The following is a 22,045-nucleotide window of genomic DNA, read 5'->3' as shown; positions in this document are numbered from 1 at the left end:
CCCTTGTCTTATATAACATGATAATTCCGCTCTCATGCACCTCTCTCCTCCTTTGAATACAAAAACGTGATGCCCCACTCAAGGGCTTTTCATCTATATGTACAATTGTGTGGGTTCATGCGCGGTTGCCTAGGTAAGAGCCTCTTGCATAGGTACTGGATTAGCTAGTTGCTAATCCTTCGCAAGTACAAGTGAACTCGGAGATTTCACCCAAGAAATCTCGTCTAATTCAAAGGGCAAGTAGCCCTACCACGTGTGGAAGCTTGAGGGCTTTCTATGGATGCGAACACCACGTAAAACAGAGCCCGAAACAGTAAAGTACAACCTACTGTGTATTTTGTAGGTTTAGGGTTTTGATCCTAATTGATTTCTAATACACCCAGGAGCTTTGGGAAAGCTAGGGGATCACTGCATAAATGTTCTAGTGCATTTTCGAGGCAGAAAACATAGAATTCAACATGCTGCAAATTCTCGCCAGGTTTGGGAAAGTGCCCGAATGCGCAAGGAAAGGCACCTTTTGCACGGGGATTTTGCATGTGAAGCCTCCTACTGCGGTTATGTTGCCAAAATTGGGCTACTAGAGTATGTCATTTTCAGGCCGGTAAAAGCGGGACAGCTTGTAGGAATTTGCAAATTATCTCCCAAGTTTAATAAGAATAAAGAAATACCAAAGGGACGCAAGTCATTGGGGCCTACAGGGTGTCAGTGTCTACTTGGGAGCACTGCCAAGTCGTGCTAAGCACTCTAGCTGCCAAGTCATGCTTTGTTTGAAGTGTTAATTCCAATCACACGTTTATTCGAGAAGTCCCTCTGTGTTGTAAAGTTCAAGTAAAGTTTATCAAGTAAGGATTCAAGTGAAAGCTTAAGTATACCGTCGTACGGGCCGGTTTCAGCCTTGTATGTGTCATGCAGTCGCAACAAACCCATCCAAACTCTAGGCGCGAATATCCTTGAGCTTACTAGATAGTCTATACCCATTGGACCAGAACCAACTAGACTAAGCTAGACTTGGTAGACAACCCGGCTAGACAGGATGAGAGAGACTAGGCCACATAGACTGAGATGGACGAGGCAATGGACTAGACCAAGCTGGTCAAGGGCGAAGCTGGTCTAGACCAAGAAGGACCACACCATCAGACTAGACCAGGAGAGGGCTGAACGAGCTTGCTCCTCAACCATATATGCTCAGTGGAGTAGAGAGAGGCTTCAATTGAGATCCCAACCGGCATGCCAAAAATAAGTACTTGTAACAAGAAAACTGTATCGTGCTCTCAACTATGAATTCTCCTGAGCGCAATGTGAAAAACCCTCACTCCAACAGAAAGAAAACACAACACAGCAATGGAACGAGCAATCCAAAGACACACCAATAGACTCAAAATACCATGGAACTCAACCAACTCATGAAACCAATAGAGACTCTAGCTGGCAGCACATTTAGCTCCAAGCCAAGGACTCTCAAGTACAATGGGGGTGTCGATACGCCAATGAACAAGGAGAGTATTGAAGTGCAGTATTGGACGCACGACACGAAACTCAAGACGCTAGACCGTAGAAAATAGATGGAGCATACGGTGACCAGAACCAACCACACATATATACAATCATAAAGAGACACCAACGGCTAGCAAAATATATTCCTGACACTCCAGCTAAGTCTATCTCCGAGCTGTGATGGTGGTGAATTGACCACGGTGTCCACTAGACTTACCACCCGTGCCACCCCTACGTCACGGTCCAAACGAGAGTCCACCCAGTGTGAACACAAGACCAACTATAACTGCCACTCCAATGCAAGTAACATTGTAGCCCTGCTACAGTGTCGCACAGATGGCACAGCAAGAGATACTAGAGGAATAGAAGGGAGATCAGTTGGTGACAAAGACAATGGTGCAGAGACAACTGAAATCACGAAGATACTTCAAGAGGATGGCACAAGGTGGATAACAAAGCACTGCACCGGAGCTGACAAGGAGCTTTCATCCAGAGAGGTGAGCAATCAACTTACTAAAGGTGGCTTCTGAAGACCATAACTGGAGAGGGAACTTCTGGGAGACAATGTAGGAGGCTTTGACACAACATCCAAGTGAAAACAGGCTAAAGAAGCTTGGTAGAGAGAGCAAAGATGAGAGCAGCTAAACAACCCCGAATAAACCAAACACTAACAAGCAACAACAATAACCAAAAGCCCAAACAACCAACCCAAGCTCATCAAAAAAAGAAGAAAGAAAACAAAACAAACGAAAGCAACAAAAAATATAGACAAAGAAAAACTCCAAGGACAAGCGCTCTCTCTCTCTCTCTCTCTCTCTCTCTCTCTCTCTCTCTCTCTCTCTCTCTCCCCAGAGGCACACTGATCGACCGAGCGACCGAGCTGGGAAGATCCAGACGCCCACGACTGCGAAGGACTACACAGCATCGACGGAGGCTGCATCAGAGGATTCGGATCACTTTGGCTCGACATGCATCCGGTCAGACTACTAACCATGGAGGAGATTGATGAGATCCACCAGCGACCGATGCTGGATCTCTTGTGATCTAGCTATCCCAGCTAGCTGCTTAGTTCACACCTAGTAGTTTAGGATTCCATAGTATTTTATTGTGACATTTGTCATTTCATTTTTGTCATTGTTGTCATCTTGTTACTCTGACTCCGACTTTGTATCAGATCCACCACATTGTAACTTTCTGGTCTCATAGGTCACTTTGGCCTTTTGAAGACGTTAATATACCATTTCATTTCTCTCTCTCTCTCTCTCTCTCTCTCTCTCTCTCTCTCTCTCTCTCTCTCTCTCTCTCTCTCTCTCTCTGCGCTTGCGCGCGCACTATACGGCTGTATTAAGGATAACCAGGGTGTGTTTATATACCTGATGAAAGAAGGTCAGGTTTTTAATGATATTCCACCGTGCATAAATTAACTTTCAAAGTTACAAGGTCACTTGCTGAATGGATAAGCTCTAGCCATAAGGCCCATTGTGAGAAGCAGCTTGAATTCCGTGCTATGATCAAGGAGTACGAGGTGATAAAGAAGAGATAATACGAAGAGCATAGCAAGCACAAGAATGATGCAAGTCTGATGGATGTCAAGGAAACATCAAACTTTCAAAGTACTTGATTGTCGATTAGATAAAGCTCTTTAGTGACACTACCTGTGGTACAAAATCCTTCATCAAATTTTTCAACATCCATCTATGCTCGTTCTATGGGATTTAACATCGAGGGAGGAGCACAAGTGCAAAGCAACTATACTAGTCAATATTTACGCATTGGCAATAGTTAAGCAACCAACGAACAAAGGTGAGTTGTTTCTTAAGAAAAGTGATTTGGCAATGCTGATAAGCTTATTTGAAGACCTGTCCATGAGACTAAGGTCGCAAGGATTTTTCACATTTCAAAACCGTCCTTGTACCAAGGAAAGGTCTACTATCCAAGACACTTTACATCATGGTTTTGACTCATTATCATTGCCTACATGTTGGAAACAACACGCAGCAGTACCATATCTGAAAACTGAAGAAGCTAATTTACTCATTTTGAAAATTCGAGTCCCGTATTTTACCCAATAAAAAGGATTTTTCAAGAAAAATATTTGGGAGGTAAAGCTACATCAAACACCTTATCCATGTATTTGATGAGACATAGATATACTATTTGTGCTATGCTAAGCACCATCGAGTACATATTATTCAGTACCATACACACCACGCTTAATTGCACATACCTCCATGATTAGTAGCATTTGTGAGAGTGAGTAGCGGAGAGGGTGTGAGCCACGTGTGTCGGAAACGCTTGAGGAAGGGAGAGAGAGAAAATGCTAGAACTGCAAATGATGCTCTCAATACACAACGAATGACTACAGGACCCTAACCATTCTATTTTAGAATGTTAGGTTGAGGTAGAGCAAAATGTGTAACTCGTGCAAAAAACATAAAAGCCCAAAAATGGCTAAAAATGTGTGTGCACCCAACCAGGCTCAAAAATGGCCCGCCGGACACATGCTAAAGTGTCCGCCCATGCAATCTACGTGATGTGTGATGGGTGGCCAATCCGAGGGAGACAACCACTAGCCATACAAAATGGTGAAGCAATGGTGGTGTAACTCTTAACACCCTCTCTCAACACCGGATGTTGAGAAAACACAGATGAGTCGAAGGTGAGAAGCCGAAGTCCGCTGAGGTACAGCCTTCATGAAGATGTCTACTGCATTGTTCATTGTAGGGACATACTCCAAATGAAGATCTCCAACATAGTGATACTGCTCATACTGATTGTACTGAGGGTATTTTGCTCATGGTAGTCATGGAGGGCTCATCGCCCCCTCCTCTTCATCATATATTGCGTTTGTGGTCTACTGTCTCTCGTCTCTCCTCTCACGCTTCCGCACACGCACTCACAACATCCACACCATGCTTAATAGGACATAAGAAATACATGTATATTGTCCTCCTCATGCATAACTTTGGACTCTATTTCCGTATGCAAGTGAAATTTTGCAAAACCAATACCCGTATACAAGGAAGCTAGCCCATCCCATGCCTGTCTTGTGTCCTTGCAGAGCAAATGTGTGGAGTAATGGAGCGCTTAACGGAGAGCACAATCAATGCATGAGCCTATGCATCCTTAGCATCCCAATGTTCCTGCTAAGCAGTAGGAAAATGTGTGGAGTAATGGAGCGCTTAACGGAGAGCACAATCAATGCATGAGCCTATGCATCCTTAGCATCCGAATGTTCCTGTTAAGCCGTCGTCGTTTTCACTGTCATAAATTTGGGGGTAGCAGCGGGAATAATGATCCTATTATTATTGCCTGCACCTTCGGAAGTTCGTTGTATGGGAATCGATTCCTCCACAATCTTTTCCTGCATCTTAATATCTATTTTCTCACAGACCATATCTCCTTTATCCTTCCCTGCATTTGTCCCTTCGTTACTGCCTCCTTGCTTCTCCAACCCTTCCATCGGGGATTCCATTTTATTGGGGACCTGTGCTGCCGGAGCTGCAGTGTCATTAGACTTCAAGGGGCAATCCTTGGCGAAGTGCCCAAAAGTTGTTGCATTTAAAACATGCCCCCAAAGTATGTTCCAAAGCATCGAGATCTTATAAATTAATGAAACCATGGTGGCATTATTATATGGAATTTATTATATTCAATTGGTTTAAAGTATGGTGCAGGAAGTAGATGGCTGTTTTTGATAGGGGCATGATAATAGTTTGAAGAATAATTGCTTAAAATTTGTAACTCAACTAACAAACCTTGTTTGTTTGAGTTGGACTTGATTGAGTGTGTCTTGTAGTCATTCCTTTATGGTTTTTGTGCTATGGACCTACGACCTCCTCATGTAACAATTCAACATGCCTCAATCAAGCAATAACTATTACACTTATTATGATAGTGATATGTGCGAACATACGTAGGAGAGTTTGGGGTAATTTTTTTGCACTTTAGGAGGTTTTTTTTCTTAGGCTTGTATATATCACTCTAGGGCGAGTCCTATCTTTGTATTGGCATACTCAGTAATACTACTTTCTGTGTGCTCTTGAGCTTCTTCATCTTCTCCATCTTTGTGTACAATCATGTAGTCTTATTTTCAAACATTGGTATCAAGGCAAGCTTTGACATCTAGGGCACTGTCGCTAGTACTCCGGCTCACATTCGTTGATTGAAGTGATTTTTGGCTAGTGTTGGCAAGGCCACATAACCTCCGTGCTCACTTCGACCTTGGTTTTCATTCTTAGCACTATTGAGTAGGCTATTTCTTCCTTTTTTTGTATGTTTTGATAGTGTCAATTTTTTCAAAACAAGCACTTTGTAGTCTATAGTGGGTTATGCAATTTTTCTTTGATACAAGTGGCTCTTACATGAGGTGTAGGCATCGGCTATGGTTGACAACAATGGTGTTTTTTGCATGCTGTTTGATGAGGAAAAATTGGATAAGTAGTTTACATGATGCAACATGTCCTTGTTGCAAACGGCGTTTGGAACATTATGGAGGGTTACTATGTAAAACCAAGTTCTATGGATATAGGTTCTGTGGATGATGTTAGGTTCTAGCAGTTGGTCTGAAAAGAGCCAAAAGAGTGAAGGCAGTGGCAAGAGACTCCAAAGTGCTGCAAGTCGTGAGAACACTTGAGGTGAAAGGATCTAATTCATCCTCCACCCCTTCGAAAGGAGGGGGGTTCATTGTCCCACTGCACAATCCATTTGCAGCACTGCAAGAAAAGGAATCCCCTGACTTGGAACCCCCGGATTCTCCTAAGACCAAGGAGAGGGGGGGGGGGGGGATGATTCGGATGCTGAAGAATTAGTTCCTGTATCCCAATGAACCCCTCATTAATGATGGAGTCTCTCGCTATCCAATCTTGGAACGTAAAGGGGTTGAAAACCCGTAAGAAGAGTACCCTATTCGGGGAGGAAATAAAAAAGGAGAAGACAGTCAACTGCTGGGCCATCCAAGAACACCACTTAGATGCGCATAGCAAGAGAAAGCAGGTGCTAGGAAAGAAACTGGTATTCTATGGAGAAGGAAGTAACCGTTTCAGTGGCGTCCTCAGCATTGCGGACAGAGAATTGGAGTTGAAATTGGTTCTTAACCACCCATCCGACAGAATTGCGGACAGAGAATTGGAGTCGAAGTTGGTTCTTAACCACCCATCCGGCAGAATCCTGGGGATTAGACCTTCACCATTGTGAATGTGTAGGGCCCTTGCAATGCAAAAGATAGAGCTAAACTATGGATGCATCTTAGAGATACCCCTATTGAAGGGGAGTGGTTGTTGGTTGGCGACTTTAATATGGTAGAAAAGAGCAAGGATAGAACCGAATCCTCCAGTATGCTGACTGTCTCAGAAAGGTCTAAATGGCAAAGTTTGTGCGAAAAGTGGACAATGATCGACTTATGGAAAGTTGGCCCATGGAACAGCACGCCTGGTTTCACCTACACAAGCCTCCAATATGCCCGCACTGCCCCTAGGCTGGACAAATGCTATTGCTTGCACCAAGCTGACTGGATACCGTCGTCGATGGAGATGAAGGTAGTCTCAACAAAAAGCCTTTCGTATCACATTCCTCTGCACATACATTTTAAGAAGAATAAAGAGGAGGAGCAGACCCCAAGAGGTGAGAAAAAATTGTTAGTAACAAGGACACACCTATTCAAAGACCCTCTTTTCAAGAATCTAACCAAGAAAGCACTAGGTAAGCTCAAAAAAGATATCGACCTCAACAAACACAATGCGTGGGACCTCTTTGCTCGGAGCATCCAGAAAGCAATAAAAACCTCGGGCCCCCGAATCAAGAAAGCTAGGGAGGTATACCTTCTGCATCTTACAGCAGAGGTACAATTGCTTACCTCCATAAAAGCCAATGGACATGCTACTGAGGAGAAGCACAAACAATGACTCGAAGCCAAATCTAACCTTGCTAATGAGCAGTTAGTAGATATCAGAAAGGCAAGGCTTCTCTCCAGGGAGACTTTTCTTCAACCTAAAGCCTCCAATCAAGCTCAATTTTTTAGGGCTTTAAAAATCAAGAGGAGTCGGGGCCACGTCCGCTCACTCGATGATGAGAAAGAGATAGAAGTTCATAACCAGGATGAAATGGCTGGTTTGATGTTGAGCTATCTTAGTCAAATCATTGGACGGCCAGAGACCCAGTCCCAAGAAGTGGAAGAAGCCAGAGGGACCTTACTTCAAAGTGTCAAGAAGGAAATTCCCTACTCAAAAGCTAATTGCTTGGAACGGGCATTCTCCGAAGACGAATGTTCACTAGCATTGCAAGCCCTTGGCAAGGAAAAGTCCCCTGGTTGGGACGGGACGACGATGGAATTCTATAGAGAATTTTGGGATGATCTCAAGGCCCCAATCACAAGATTGGCCAATAAAGCCATGGTCGAAGGGTCGTTACTCGTTGGAGATAAGTGTAAAGAGAGGGCTTATCAAACCCATCCCAAAACAGATCTGTTGTCACTACAAGAGGTACGTAATACTAGCGACGCTCAAATGTGAAAATCCACGGCGTCGCTCTGGGCGTCGCTAAGTTACTATCACTACAAGAGGTACGTAATACTAGCGACGCTCAAATGTGAAAATCCACGGCGTCGCTCTGGGCGTCGCTAAGTTACTATAACTTAGCGACGCTCATAGCGACGCCGACAGGGGTTAAAAAATAACCAGAGCGTCCGAAAACTCAAATCTCACATTTGAGTTTTCGGTGCGCGCTCAAGCAAGCAAAGGTAACCCGGGCTCTCCCTCTCTCTCTCTTTCTTCTCCACACACACACACACACACACACACACGAGGAGAGAAAGGAGAGCCAGGTATGCTCCTTCCCTCTCCTCACTCTCATGTTCCCTTCCCCTCTTTCTCTCTCCCCCTCTCTCTCTCTCTCTCTCTCTCTCTCTCTCTCTCTCTCTCACACACACACATTGTGTTTTTGAGAGAGAGAGAGAGAGAGAGAGAGTAAACAAAAAACGCACACATGCATAAACAAAGAATGCATACACACATTGAGAGAGGAAAAGAGAGAGAGAGAGAGAGAAAGATATAAAACAAAGAGAGAGAGAGAGAAGAAGAAGAAAAGAGTCTTAACGTCGTAGGAAACTATCCCAAGAGACCTTAAAGATCTAGTCGACGAGGAGTTGAACTCAAGACCTGTTATTGAAGAGGGAAATGGCATAACCAATCTATCACACTTTGGTGATAGAAAGGTTATACCATTTTCCTCCTTTTATTGGCGTGCACACACACCCACACACACACACCCGAGAAGAATTTAGCGTCGTAGGAAACTAATTCAAGAGACCTTAAAGATCTAGCCGACGAGGAGTTGAACTCAAGACCTGTTATTCAAGAGAGAAATGGCATAACCAATCTACCACACTTGGGTGATAGAAAGGTTATACCATTTTCCTCTTTTTATTGGCGCACACACACACCCACACACACACACACGAGAAGAAGAGAGTTTTAACGTCGTAGGAAACTATCCCAAGAGACGTTAAAGATTAGGTTAGATGTAAACTTACGTTAGATTAGATTTAAGTTTATTTAAGTTAGATTAGATTAGATTTAGGTTTACTTTTAGTAAGATTTAAGTTTATTTACGTTAGATTTAGATTTACGTTAAATTAGATTAGATTTAAGTTTATTTTGAGTTTAAGATTAAATTAGATCTAGATTTATGTTCGATGGACTAGCTTTTTTTAGATTTAGGTTAGATTTTAGTGCATGTCAATGAAGGTGCGCTCATGATGGTAAGCATTGTATGAAAAACACTTGCTCATATGAAAAACATTGAAAAAGACTCCGTTTTCCTACATGAGAAAATTTCCTGCGCTCACAGCCTCGACAGTCCATGCAAACTAGCAATTCCACCTGCATGTTAGACTGCTGCTACCATACAATAAGCCGTCATGATCAGCCAATGGAAGAGCAAATTGAGCCTACACAGAAATTAGTGATGCAAGATGACGATTCCAAGGGTCTCTCTCTCTCTCTCTCACATACACACACACCACAACCCGTCAAATCTAGAGTAAGAATTAAGTGCTTTGAGCAGGCATCAACTACATTGCAAGAATGGCGTACCTGCATGCTAGAGACAAAGATCTACTGTGAAAAGATGTTAAGATGCTGTGAAATGCTACAGCTAAAGAAGAGGCAAAGGGGTTTTGTCCACTACATGCACTATCATGTAGACGTGGGTGTGTAGATTTCTTGTACCCACAAATATAGGCATTGACTAATAAAGACGAGATTATAACCCGGTGGTTTTGATCTCCGTGCACCTCTAGACCGAGGTGTGCGGGGATTGGACATGACTAGAGAATGTGAGGTAGTTTACAGTGTGAACAAAGAGAGAGAGAGAGAGAGAGAGAGAGAGAGAGAGAGAGGAAAGACGAAGAATGTCAATAGAAGATTAAATTTGTTGTCCAGGTTATAAGGTTTTTACCCTCATTATGAGTAGTGACGAGGATGTGGGACCGTCCAACCGAAACACCTATCTCTCAACGAGGATCTTATGTCCGTGTAATCAATGCAAGCATGCTGTGCGATGGACAAGACGCGTTTCTTTGCAACACGTTCGTGAATTTGGCGAGTTCGATCCATCTATTATAGATCGAGTTGTTGCCAATTATAACTCGTCGGACTCTGACGCTGGCCAACACGCAGCAATCTTGCAACCCAATAGACGTGTTCGTAGGCGCTTTGGTCAAGCAACATATGTGAGGCCACAAGATGTAGCCTCTGACAGCTCGGGAGGTGATCATGCAGACCACATTCCCAACGAAGCAATGTTTGAGCCCGAGATCGATGGAATGGTCGAGACGATCATGGATTCAGAAAAGCTTATCTATGATGATATGAAAAGTGAAGTCGATACGCCATTGTATAATGGAGCACGTGTGTCTAGATTGAAGGGGCTCCTGGTTCTTCTCAACATGCAGGCAAAGTTTGGATGGAGTGACACTAGCGTCACAACGCTTTTCAGGTGATCTATTACAATTAGTTTACTTTAATAAAAAACTCTAGATGTATAATGATCTGATAGATTTTTACACAATTGTATCGTATTTTTTTCGTTGTGTAGATTGCTCAAAGAGCACATACTGCCAGCTGATAATGTGATGCCAGATTCCCGAGAGGAAGCAAGAAAGAATTTGCGAAACTTGAGGATGGATTACAATTCGATCCACGCTTGTCCTAACGACTGCATTCTTTTCAGAGGGGAATACATAGACATGGAGAAGTGTCCGAAATGTGATTCCGAGAGATATCGAGTAGATCTCCACGGAACAAAAATTCCGCAAAAGGTTTTGCGATATTTTCCTCTAATTCCTCGCATCAAGCATTTCTTCGAATGTAAGTCCATGGCCGCCCTAGCATCATGGCATGAGGAGAATAAATCTTCGAATGGTGTGCTACGGATTCCTGCAGATTGCGCAACCTGGAAACATATAGATGAAACATGGTCGGATTTTGCCAGTGAAGCTCGAAATTTGCGCTTAGGCCTAGCTATGGATGGCGTAAATCCATTTGGTCAAAGATCAACATCTTATAGTGTATGGCCCGTTGTCATCATCAACTACAACATTCCCCCTGTGGTTGACTACGAAGAAGGAGCACCTATGGCTAAGCTTGATTGTGTCGAGCGATATAAAGTGAAGAATATGGATGTGTATCTTCGTCCACTATTGGAAGAGCTACAACAATTGTGGATTGGCATAGAAATGGTGGATATGAGCCGACACACAGGTCGACGGAATGCTTTGATCAGAGGCATTCTAATGTGGACCATGCATGACTATCCTGGACTAACATAATGCTCAGTGATTTACACTCCTCATTCAAACACTGTAAATCTTGGTTTTCTCAAGCTTATCTATTTTCATGTGTATACATGCAGGGCTTCAAACAAGCGGATACAAAGCATGTGTCACATGTGGACCTAAACTGAATGCACGTAGGGCGCCCTCATTGAAGAAGCAAATCTACGAAGGTCATCAAGCGTATCTTCCAGAGAATCATGTGTTACGCGATCGCTTTTTGAGAAGAGAGTCACCGAGGATGTCTGCACAAGCATGGTTAGAGCAAAAGGAGATGTGTGATAACGGTTTGCCCCCAGGGATGAAGAGACTATCTCTATGGTACGAGTTACCATACTGGACCCGACTCGTGATCAATCACTTGCTCGATCCAATGCACATATTCAAGAATGTGGGTAAGCTACTATGGGACCATCTGACCGGCAAGAAAGATACTTTGGGAGCCAAGGTTGACCTTAGAAATATGGGTCGTATGGAGAAATATTGGCCGCAAACAACGTCCAATGGATCGATAAAACTCCCTAAAGCACCATGGATTTTCACAGGAGCCCAAGAACGCAAAGTTAAAGAGACCATCCGATCTTTGCGGACCCCCATTGGCGTAATGCACTCGCTCCGAACGTATTTTACTAAAGAAAGAAAGCTTACCGGTTTGAAGTCACACGACTGGCATAAAATGTGTCAGGTATGTTCATAGTGGAATATATCATAGTGGGAATTGTGTAACAAATTCGTGTGTGGACTTTAATATCATTGCTACACGTGTTTTGCAGTTTATTTTACCGGTGGCCATTGAGAGATGTTTGTCTCTTGACGTCCATAACACAATCTACAAACTTGCGAAGTTGGTGCAATGGATCTCACAAAAGGAGATCAACATAGGCTCCATACCATTCGCCAAACTAAACGCTGCGGAGGTTGTGTGCATGTTTGAAAAACATTTTCCTACTACCATGCTAACCATTCAGGTGCATCTTCTTGTTCACATAGTTGATGAGGTGGAAATAACTGGCACAGTACATTCCAAATGGATGTTCTTTTTAGAACGTTTCATGAAAACGCTCAAGGGATATGTGCATGAGAAGGCATGTTCGGAGGGTAGCATGGCAGAAGGTTGGCTGGTATCAGAGTCCCTAGTGTACATTGGAGAGTGGCTAGACGGATTTGATAAAGCCCGGGACACGCTATGGCGAATCATAGATGATGAGCGCATATCTGGGATTGTCATGTGCAATCTCAGTGTTGAGAAGAAGATGACGGAAGATCTAGAGGCTAAAATCAACCGATTTTGCATGCTTCACAATCAAGTGATGCAAAAGTGGATTTCACAATATGAGGATGCAAAGCAAGAGCGACAAAGGGCACGAATCGAGTGGAGACGGGGAAGACGACCATCGATGCACTATTCGACGGATCTGGAGAGCCTACCAACATTCATGAGCTTAAGATGGTTGCACAACCAATTGAAAAGCGCACAACAGTGCGGTGAAGAAGTGACTAAGGAAGAGTGGGAGTACTCTCGGGGTTGCGCGACCAAGGTAAGTTTGCAATGTACGACTAGTGACTTTCTAGATGTTTGAAAGGCCACTCATAATCTTTGTTCATTGTAGTATAAGTCATACACAACAGCATGGTGTAAAGGTCGACATTTTAAGGTGGAACGGATCGACAAAAAAGCGTTTTACTCAAGATTGTGGAATCATGGCAAAATTTGAACAGTCTAGTCGACGACGGTCCTCTGATGCAGATCCTGTGGTGGCGGAACTCACTTACTTCGGCACGCTACAAGAGATTTTGAGGATCGATTATAGAGGTTTTTTTGTCGACTTGTTCGACGTGCAATGGTTCAAGATAATCATGGAGGGTCGCAACGCTACTGTGCGTAGAGGAGAGTCTGGTTTTCTTGAGGTGGATTCAACTAAGAAATGGACTGACCTAAGAGACACTTTCGTACTACTCGAGCATTGTGAACAAGTATGTAAATAGTTAACATCCCATTTTAGAAGTTATGTGCTTGGAAGCTCTCATGTAAGTTATGTGGCTCTGGCAGGTGATATTTCATCCTACAAAGTCTGCATCAAACTGGTGGTACGTCATAGAGGTAGGCCCTCGTAGTGCATGGACGTATGAAGGCTACCATGTGCCAATCACAACGGCATCAATGGAGGAGATCAAAGAAGATGCTCAATCAGAAGTCGCGGAGGTGGTGTCAGACGAGCATCAAGCTGCCACTCTCTATGGGGTGCATGCAGAGGATCTATAAAATGAAACAGAGAACATCTGTCTAAACGAAGAGCTCTATATAGATATAGGAAGTTATGCTGAGCTATGCGAGGATGAGAGAGAGACCTCTTAAAGCCATAAATATTGTATTTGCTCCGTTTTATAATATATATTGTATTCACGTGGCTTTTTGTCCATTCCCGTGAAGGCAAGCTACCTTATCAACTACTCTGGACCCCTCTCTCTCTCTCACACACACACACGCTCGCTCTGGCTCTCTAGGTACCTTCCATGTTGTATAACGCTCTTTTGATTTTGCGCTCACATCCTGGGCAATCCATGGCCACATGCAGCTCCACCACCTGGTTTTTCAACTGCAAGATTTGATTGTGTGCGTGCTCTCTCTCTCTCTCTCTTTCGATTGAAAATTCTGAGTTATCGACTTGCCTCTTCCATCACTCAAGTTGAATAGAAGAAGAACGCGTTCTGTTGCTGCTAGCCTTTGAACATTCCAAAGCTACAAGCACCTTCAAGTTCTACATCAAAAAATAAAGAGATGGTTGGGATTCTTGTAGGATTCTCCCCTTCTTTATCAGTTATGCTGAGCTTTGTATAAACGTGGCTTTTTGTCCATTTCTGTTTATATGTGTCATTGAGTCATTGTATTTAATGGTCTTTGCGTCCACTCCAGGTACGTATGCTCTAGGTATGTTCTCACAAGCAGGGACGACGAGCACTACGCTCCGAGTGGGAAGGAGACTGAAGCTGCAATCGCGAAGGGAGTGATCTGTCTCTGCTCATAGATGCAGCTCGTCCCACCGCTAGATCTAATTGATCGGGTGAAAGAGACGCTAAGAAACACTACTACTGCTTCTTAGCGTCTCTTTCGCTCGATCAACTAGATTTAGTGGTGGGACAAGCAACATCTATGAGCAGAGACGGACTTCCTTCATGATTGCAGCTTCAGTCTCCATCGCACCCGGAGCGCAGTGCTTTTACAAATTCACAGAAATTCAACGAAATCTCTCTACACAGGAATCCCTCCCTCTCTCTCTCTCTCTCTCTCTCTCTCTCTCTCTCTCTCTCTCTCTCTCTCTCTCTCTCTCTCTCTCTCTACTTGTCCATGTTTTCTTCTCTATTCATTCAATATTAAGTTTAAATGTTCGTGTGTTTAATGCAAGTATAGATGATGAGCAGTTTCTTTCTTCTTTGTCACCTGAGCAAAGACAGTGGTACGTGGAGCGTCATCACTCTAGCGCACCATCGCGCGTTCTTACTCCGGCCGCGTCTCTCTGTTTCGGAGCATTCAACGCGCTCCGAAGCTTCTGTGTCGACGAGACGATCTTCACGCTCGTCTAAGCACCGGCGCTCTAGTGGTGGTGGTGGCGGTTGTTGTGGGAATGCCGCCGTTCATGCTTCGACACCGCCTCGTGTTCAACGAGGCTCTTTACCCTCCCCCCTTCTTTGCGCGCCCCAACACTAGCCACGGCATCGCCATCGACACCAGGTTTTGCGCAGCTGACGGCCGTTCCTAGCGGCTACACACCACTAGCTACTCCTCCAGGAGTCACTCCAGTGGACACTCCTCGCTTCGGGGCCCAGACTCCAGTGGAGACACATGACGTCCGTACCTCCGTCGACACGTCGCTAGAGGCCCTTGCCGGGACACCCAGGTTCACGCGCCACCGGCGAGAGGGCTTGCCTTACTCCGTCGACTTCAGCGGCGGCATCATCTTGGATGACGAAGGTAAGAAGGTGATTTCGCGCATGCGCGGTCTTTGCTCTCAAGTGTTTAGACACTACATACTAAACACCTGGAGTGCAGTACCGAGTGATTTAAAAGACAGAGTCATCAGCATGCTTCATGACGAGTTTCTCGTTCCAACACGGGATGACCGCTTCAATGAAGACCTGATGAAGGTTCGAATGCGCGAATACTACAAGCACAAGCGTTCCGAAGTGCAAAAAGCAATCAAGCATGGGTGGAACAGACCAGATTGGCTGGCGAAAGAAGATTGGAAGAATACGAAGAAAGCAGCGCGCGAGAATCCCGACAAGTGGAAGCAACAAAAGGAGACAGCCAGAGAGCGAGTAGAGGCAGGGAGCTCGCACCACTTGGGGAGCGGCGGGTGGGCATCATTTGAGGCCGATTTTGTAAGTGTTTTCACATTGCTCTTTATGTTTGATAGTTTAGAGTTTAGAGGTTTTTAAATTCTAACATAATAGATTCTTTGTATGTTTTGACAGTGGTCGATGTGACAGGACATGACCCCACACCGTACGAGTGCGAGTGCGTAGACAGAAAGGGCTTAAACGCCCTGATGGACATTCTGAGTTCTCGCGACTGCATGGTTAGTATTAGGGTTTACTCTTTTCTATTTGTTGTATTGTTTTATAAACGTCGCTATATGTTTATACTTACAGAAAGTTGCCTTATTGTTTTTTTTGCAAAATCCGACGGATACGCCGCTTGGACGCGATGAGACGTCAGATTAGACGACGTCAATCTAGCCGTAGCTAGATAGCATTAGTTTCTTTTTTCCATAGCATATGTATCATGAGACGACTTTTATACGTCTTTTTGAAAACCATGTATATTTTTTCAATAATGACAATGGTGTTGTAACTATTACATTTGCAAAGTTTAACAATCAAGTGATTTTGCCTATGATGTGTACAATTGTCATTGATTTACTTTCATCAATTTACGCTTGTCAGTTTTGTATCTTTATTCTGCAAACAATACTATGGATGATGGAGTTAATGGTTATATTGTCTTGTAGGTGACTATTTTGGGTCTATATCTACCCTTGCACTTTTTTTCAAAGGTGAATCAATTAATGAACCATTCAATATGATTGATGGATGAATGCCCTGCCACCAAAAAAAAAATTCTCTCGGACGTCGCTATGATCGTCGCTATGTAAGGCTCTGCAGCATCGCTATAAGCGTCGCTATAGATGGCCTGTAAACGTCGCTATGATCGTCACTATAGGTGTCGTTATATAGCGACGGTTATAGCGGCGCATATAGTGACCGTTATAGCGACGCTTATAGCGACGTTCCCGTATCGACGCTGTTAGTGACGGTCTTAGCGAGGCCGATGATTATAAAAACCCAATGTATTTCCGTCACTAACAGCGTCACAAGAGCACACAACCTCTTGTAGTGTGTTCTCAACTGAAACATTGGCGCCCTATAACGATGATGTCGGTGGTCTACAAAATTATAGCTAAAGCAATAGTCCTCAGATTAGCCCCTTACTAACCAAGATCATCTCACCCCATCAACATGGGTTCATCAAAGGAAGGTCCATTTACCATAACATCTTGGCAGCAATGGTGGACATTGAATACGCAACTATCACAAAGCAGGAGCGCATTCTGCTGCAGTTGGACCTAGACAAGACTTATGAAAGAATAACATGGACATATATAAAAGCCATCATGGAAGCTCTGGGCTTTAGGCCTCGCCTATGTCAGCTGGTACGTGTAATGGGGACTGGAAGCCAGTCAGAGCTCCTATTCAACGATAAAATTGTGGACTCTTTTGAGTTCAAAAGGTCTATTAAGCAGGGATACCCTCTGGCCCCCCTACTTTTCGCCATAGGATCACATCCTCTAATCACGACGCTCGAAGCTAGTGCGAAACGAGGGGAGTTACAAGGCCTTGCCTTACCAAGAAATAGTCAACTCCTAGCGAAACTTTTTACAGACGATTCTCTCTTCTTCTCTCTTCTTGAAGACGTGCCCCAAGGTCCTTAGAAAAGCTTTGGAGATTGTACAAATATTCTCAGTAGCTTCGGGGTCCCATTGTAATATAGAGAAGTCAAGGCTTGTCTCTATATCGGAAAATGACTCATTTGACCCTTCTGTATGGTCGGGGGAGATTGTCACAAAAGGGAATATCTTTAGACATCTGGGAGCCCCCTTGGGGGTGGACGTAACTCACAAGCAAAGATTTGAGTGGGTGCTTGAAAAAATCAAAACAAAAATAAGTAGATGAAAGTATGCTCTTCTCCCATTCCCAAGTCGGATAAAAGTGATGAATGCCTTTATGATTCCTTATATTGCCTTCACTAGCCCGCTTCTCAAGATGGCTAAGTATCATTGGAAAGAGTTCTTGAAACCAATAAAAAGGTTTTTATGAAAAAATAACACGGAATCTTCCAAGCCATGACAATGAGCCCGTTGGGAATCAGTTGCTCGATCGAGGAATCAAGGAGGCCTCGGAATTCTCAACCCTGTGGCCCATGCAGAAGCTTGTTGTCCCAAATTTGTTGTTTCCTTGGCTAAACAAGATCAAGTTTGGGTTGTCATGATCAGAGATATAATATAAGCAGCTAAACTTGGCTCGAAGGGTGGAAAGTGGAGAGGGGTAGAGGTTCATGACAAACTGCTAGCCCCGGCGTGGTCTACCTTAAGACTGGGGGGCAACTCAGGAGAATTGGTAAGAAAGTGCAAGAGCAACAGGAGTCTTAAAGTGGGAAGAAGAAGCCAGATACTTCAAGAACTCCATTCTGCATTGATCCCCCTTGCTTTCCAAAGTTGTAGATCCGCCACAAACTCCCTATTGGATTGAGACAGCCAGGAAGCTGAATAATAAGGGTCTGAAGCGACTTGGACACTTCTGGGACAGTGGCAACAAGAGTTGGAAAACCATTGACCTTATGGTTACCCAGTACCAACTTAATAGCTTGGAGGTCTTGCTTGTCCACAAAGTGATGAAAGAGCTTGACAATCTAGTGATGCCAATCTGTGATTCGGAGTTGGACTTGAATGCCTGGAAATGGCCCGGAAGCAATCTCTTATGGAAACCCCATACTAAAAGCATTTATTAGACAATGATGCAAAGGAAGAATTGGTCTAGCCCTCTTAACAAGCTATGGAAAAAGCAATGGCCGGAGGAAAGGTGGAAGCATGTAATGGAGAATATATGGAAGCCAAAGGTCCTGCAGCACATGAAGGTTTTCTTACGGAAGGTTGTGGGGGCTCTACCGACAGGGGAGAAGATTCGGGAGAGAGGGATTGGGTCAGCTCGATGCTTGGGGTGCAGGTTGGCTAGTGAAGATCTAGTCAACCTATTCATGGACCGACCAACTATCAAAGGCCTCGCACGGAAAATATGCAAGTGGGTCCAAAGAACATGGAAAATTAGTTTTTTCAAGACTGACCTATTCCTTGGAGGTAAGAATTCAGATAGTCCTACACTCCTCGTCAGCACTCGGATCGTCAGATACTTCTTCTTACATAATGTATGGCAGACAAAAAACCGCCGTGTGTTTGAAGGAGGTTTTGAGGTGAGGCAAGCTTCGCAGAAATTATACAAGAAAGCAAAGTGCTAATATGAACACTCGGACGCAAGCAACACTTGGAGGATTGGTCTAGGACTACTTATGCCTTGTTGTCAGCAGATGGAATGCTTAGGATGGGGACAAATCTTGGTCATCGGTAAATAAAAGATCTCAGAATGACAAGATTATGGACCTTGTGTATAAAGAGGGGGCGGGTTGGTAAGTGTGGCTGCCCTGATAGCCGATGTAAGTATGGTCCCTGGATGATGTCATGGCTTAACAAGAGCATGACAAGACCTTGTAGTTTTTTTGGTTGCTCAATATAATTCACTCACAATTGTGAGTTTTGCTATTTTATTTTATTTTTTAAGATCTCGATGCTTTTTTATCATTGTACATCTCTTTTTTTTCATTGGGAGTCTCCCCTCATGCTGATGTAGGCTCCTCTTGTCGGGACACAGCTCACGCGGCAGTTTTATTAACTATAAGAAGAATCTCTTTCTTGAAAAAAAAAATGGTTGCTTTCCATTGAAAAAAGAATTTTTAGCACCCATAGGGGAAGAGAGAAGAAGAGAATTTTAACTCGTAGGAAGATATCCCAAGAGACATTAAAGACCTATCTGACGAGGAGAGTTGAACTCAAAACCTATTTATTATCCAAGAGGAAAATGGAAAAACCAATCTACCACACTAGGTGATAGAAAGGTCATACCATTTTTCTCTTTTTTAATAGCACACACAACCCCGAAAAGAAGAGAATTTTAATGTCGTAGGAAACTATCCAAGAGAGAGATAGCCTCTGCACATGCAATGCAGTGGTGGCAAAGTGCACCACAGGCCCACCACACCACTACACGCGACCGCAGCATCAAGATAAAAGCTTAAACGATCACCCTCGCTGGAGAGGCGTTTCGATGGAGAAAAGAGGGCTTATTGGGTTGCACATGATAGCATGGCAAATGGAGATGATCACACTCTCCAAGAGAGTTGAAAGTACAACATGTGTGCATACTCCCGATAGGTGGTGATCGTTCACCCTCAATCGGCTAGCCATCGACACCAAACACATGCACAATGTGTGTGTGCGCGCTGCGCGCGAGAGAGAGAGAGAGAGAGAGAGAGAGAGAGAGAGAGAGAGAGATTGGCTAGGTTTAAAAATTATAAAGCTGCCATCAATGTCTGAAGTCCCAACAGCATGTTGCAGGCAATATTCGCCAAAAACCAGAGTGTAGTGTTGCATCATCCGAGCTTGCCTTGAAAAAGGCCGGCAAAATATAACAAGTTTTAGCGTAGTTACCGACAAATGCTTCACATTTTACCTAAAAACCACAATAATAAGTCTACCCTTATTTTCTTTGGTTAGGAAAAATGTTGGGAAAATTACCAAAATTCTCCTCTAATTCGTGGAAACTCCCAAAATACCCCTCAAATTTCAAAAATTCCCAAAATACCCTTGTATCTATTTTGGTTGGAATGTTCAAGATTTTTCCTTTTTGACAATTGAGATCTATTTTTGAGTGCTAAACATGTAATTTTTCACAAATTACATCGCAAAGAAAGGCAATGATGTCTAACAATAATGAAGCAATTCATCTCCAAAGCCTACATAACCAACTCAAATTCTAGTTTTTAGCATTTTGTATTGATAGACAATAAATCTTCTTATGAAGAGCTACAGAAAAAATTTATTTTTGGAGATTTTTAATCTCACAACCAAGGATGTTTTGGGAATTTTTGAAATTTGAGGGGTATTTTGGGAATTTCCACAAATTAGAGGGGTTTTTTGGTAATTTTTTCAGAATATCTTTTTGGAGAGAAGTTGCCCACATGGCATGGGGGTAATGAGACATCCAAGGTGTTCAATTGCAGGAAAATGCCAAAACCGAGGGCTGTACATGCTGGAGACACGTGGCAGCCATCACTCTACTTTTGCAAATCAAACTATAATGTTACATATATACACTAGTTTCAATGAAATTAAGGTTGAATATTTTCCTCCTCTTGCTCCCCTCAAGAGCCTGTTTTGACTGCTCACGCTAAAGACGTTCAAAGAGCAACCCCATTGACCAACAATTACTTTACCAAGTCCAATCATTTACAAGGATTCACTAACAGAGATAAATGCAAAAGGTAGCCATGCCTCGGTGGCCAATCCTGAGTGAGGAAAGAGATTCCTCACCTTTGAATGACGAAGCATTGCCGATTTGAGAGATCAAGAGTTGAAGCGGAAGCTGATGAATCAAAAGGAAAGGCATTCAAAGAACAACCCCATATTTGGAAATCCAAACTTCTACGCGCATAAATGGTTGTATATACAGACGTGGCTTACAACTTTGCAAAGTGAGACATACCATGACACGCCGCCCCGGACTCAGCTGGTCTACGCTGCAGCTAGCTCTGTCAAAATGGATGCAAACAAAACCATTGCGACAAGAGAACACTTGCATCTCAATTTAGGCTATGCTGCAAGTGAGACATTGAGCTTCCTAACGCTCAACGCAAGCAATGAGAAAGGAATAGTGGGCCTGCAGACGCGGGGGTGGTCTGACCGTCTGAGGAACTCACATAGGCGGGAGGGGGAGAGAGAGAGAGAGAGAGAGAGAGGCTTGCACTGCAGCTAGCATGCATGCACTGCCATGATCCCGTGAAGTTATTGCACCTAATTTAAACACGTGCTTTGCCCTTCAAGTTTAACTTTGAAGTTTGCGCATAGAAATAAATTTTTTTTTGGGGTACAATGTTCGGATGGTGGGATCCACGGTGCGCAACTTGGGCACTGTCGCGGGACGATCTCGATTGTCCATGTGGCACGGGCATTGGCGAGCCTGGGTTGACATATGACATAAACCCGGGCAAAAGACGGACCTTCGCAATTGTCATTGTGGCACCGCGATGGGTTGATGACGAGGCACACACGTGGCCAAACTTAAATGCTTAGAGGGCACATGGCTCCACTAACGAGGTAAGCTAAGGGGGGAGAAATTCAAATTTGTATTCACCGCGTGCGTCCTCCCTCACCTCCCCCCTCGCCATGGCTACACAGGTAAACCCAGGCACTCTGCGCAGATTCTGAAATATGTGTGTGGCTATTGCCACACCTCTCTCCACTCCCAAGCTCCCCCTCCTCACCATAACTATGGCTACTCCCTCCTCTCCATGGCTACTCTCTCCTCTACATGCTTGGCTCCGCCCTCTTCCCTCTTTTC

At 43.9% G+C, this 22,045-nt stretch overlaps 1 long non-coding RNA gene across 1 annotated transcript in view; it reads right to left on the bottom strand.

Annotated features, from left to right (window-relative positions):
- Positions 1 to 21,470, bottom strand: part of LOC147456803 (uncharacterized) — a 70,492-nt gene extending 49,022 nt beyond the window's left edge. The window contains exons 1-2 of the long non-coding RNA XR_015188263.1: positions 21,191 to 21,470; positions 21,019 to 21,070 (exon numbers count right to left, since the gene is read on the bottom strand). This is a non-coding gene — a long non-coding RNA (uncharacterized LOC147456803). The remainder of the gene's footprint in view (positions 1 to 21,018; positions 21,071 to 21,190) is intronic.
- Between the last annotated feature and the right edge of the window lie 575 nt (positions 21,471 to 22,045).

Source organism: Adiantum capillus-veneris, chromosome 5, assembly GCF_014529385.1.
Source record: "Adiantum capillus-veneris isolate H3 chromosome 5, ASM1452938v2, whole genome shotgun sequence".
Lineage (NCBI taxonomy): Eukaryota > Viridiplantae > Streptophyta > Polypodiopsida > Polypodiales > Pteridaceae > Adiantum > Adiantum capillus-veneris.
This window is presented reverse-complemented; position numbering and strand designations above follow the sequence as displayed.